Source organism: Poecilia reticulata, unplaced genomic scaffold, assembly GCF_000633615.1.
Source record: "Poecilia reticulata strain Guanapo unplaced genomic scaffold, Guppy_female_1.0+MT scaffold_276, whole genome shotgun sequence".
Classification (NCBI taxonomy): Eukaryota; Metazoa; Chordata; class Actinopteri; order Cyprinodontiformes; family Poeciliidae; genus Poecilia; species Poecilia reticulata.
The window spans coordinates 159,555-162,193 of NW_007615055.1; positions in this window are offsets into that span (position 1 = coordinate 159,555).

Below are 2,639 nucleotides of genomic sequence, written 5' to 3' on the forward strand. Positions count from 1 at the left end.
GTGAAGGAAAGAGGAGACCAGCTGCACAGGCAGGCTGAGAAATGAGATGCAGGTGATCAGTTTGTGTGATCGGCAACAAGAGCCAATGATTGGCGGTCACCGATCATAACGCTTTTTCACGGAAATCGGCCGATTATGATCGGTGGCCGATCGATCGGCACACCTCCAATCAGTATAATTTACTGAAATGAACATGTTGGTTCAAAACTCATTTTGGTTTCAAAACAGAAAACAACCTCTCACCCTCACAGTTAGACACAAGCAAACGTAAGAACACAAACATTCAGTCATCACAGCCCCTCTCACATTAAATCCCAAACAGGTCACACACGAACAAAGCCTTTCAATGATGACATTATATATTTTAAAGGAAAATCTCTGACTGCTGTCAGAAAAAGCCACTTACTTTCAAGTAACCGATACTTGGCACCTCGGTTCTGGAAAGCTGCAGATCCTCGGTAGATCGACTCTTCCTGGAAACGCTCTGCAGCGCAGCATYGCGAGYGGCTCAGGCGTCGCGGAGMCCGGAGATCCGCCATCCCAGCTTCCTTCAGCGGCTGCAGCAGCATCCACGCCATTGTGCTGCCGGTGTTGTGGTTATCTCCGCTACCCAGCAATATGTCCCACCTTGAGGCAACGCTCGCATCGATATTATCTYACAGGTTGCTTACTCAGCAGGTTTCTTATCAACTACGGTAAGCTAAATCTATGTCATGACTGGCTTTCTCTAAGCTGCTCCGTTACTTCTTGTTTTAAGTTTACATGATAGGCGGCTTGTAAATACACTTATAGATGGCTTTAGTTTGTCGTCTGCGATGTTGTTACCATATTGTAAACTGTAAACAAGAGTCACTGCTCAGCACTGACCACGTGAGTCAGGACAATGTATCTTGTTTTATCCCTATACTGTAAAATATTTTAGTTTAATAATGCTTTTTTTATTAAACCATGCTAAATAGATGTTGATGGTGATATTACATGTGACTGAAGCTGTGCATGTCTGGTTTAATATTAGCATATTAAAAAGCATACCCCATCATTTCAGGTGCACAGTGACGTCTGCAGTTCGGTGGAGACATTTTGACTGAGCTACATTTGATAAAGACTGCCATGCAATGTATTGATGTGCAAAAGAGTTTGCATGGATCTGCATTTGTAGATTTTTGCGTTTAATTTCAATAAAAACTTGTTTCCCCTGTTTGAAACTGTTTCATTCTTACAAACATGTTTAGAAATTGGTAGGATATTACAATGTTAAGACATAAACTGCTATACCTTTGTATTTAAAAAAAAAGGCTGGATATTCTGATTAAATAATTTAGTGCTTCACCATGTACAGAGGTAGAATTTTCTAATCAGGGAATTTCCTAGAAAAACATGTGCGACCTATCAATGTGAAATGGGTAGGATATCCTGATGAAGGGTTTTGGTGCATCAGTATGCGCTTCCTCCGTATTTTATAAAGATTTTCAAACGAAGGAATCTGGTGTTGCAAACTGTGCGTGTATTTACCAGGTTAGATATCRAAATGTGCTACCAGGTGTAGTTCATGGAGGTAAGGTAGGTCAGAAAACTACCTACCTTACCTTGTTTTGCTGTGAACCATTTAAGGTTCACAGCAAAACAAATTTTAAGCAAAATTTGTTTTGCTTAATTTTAAAAGAATGTGCGAGTCTGTGCGAGTTGATCATGATGTGTATTGCAGGGGAATTAAGTGAAAGTTATGTGTATTAGATATGTTGGACTTAAGGATGAGCTATTGAAAAAAGTTAACATTTATTAGTCTTTGTTGCTACATAAGCAAATCTAGAAGGCTCTTACCAAGTACAGAAGGTAAAGATGGGCAACATATCAATGTTCCAGTTGTTTCTAATCTGGTGAGATTTCAGTTGTGATTTAAATGAACTCAGTGTGTCCGCAGTTTTAGTTTTCTTGAAGTTTATTCTAGATTGAGGAGCATAGAACTGAATGAAAGAAATATCTGTTTCATTCAGACATACTTATAAAACAGTTCATAAAAATATTCCTCTACGACGTTCTGAAGTTCACAGATAAGATGGAAGCTTTACATGGAACTTGTATCAGTTGATTGTTGAAGTTGATGTAAGATGAAACTATGTCACATGCTTGAGGTTTTGCAGGATGGTTGCAATTAGAAAGACACTTAACATTTGTACTAATATTCATTTATTTATTTAGGTAATGTTTAAAGTACMGGATAACGTACAGGAAGAAAAGAATTACATTTGAAAGGATAAAAAYCAATGCAATTAATTTGTATCATGATTTAGCACTWTATATGAATGTTTTTATTCCCCATAATTTCCATCAGCAAGTTATGTAAATATTTAAATGATTCTTCTGAGATAGATTAGTTCATGACACTATTAAAGACATCAAAAAGTTGAGATGAAGTGTTTTTTCTACATGCGAATCAATAATAGAGCTAATAGTGATAATAACTATAGGCTACATGAAAGCATTGCCTGAGTTACTGCAGCAGTGGGGCTCTTAGGCTGGTTGTAGGATTATTTGTAGAGCAGCTGTGAGCAGAGCGGTCAGGAGAACAGAGACTGGTAATTTTGTGAACTCCAGGACGCCACTGGTGGTTGCAGCTGTAAATCAAACAAACACAGTCC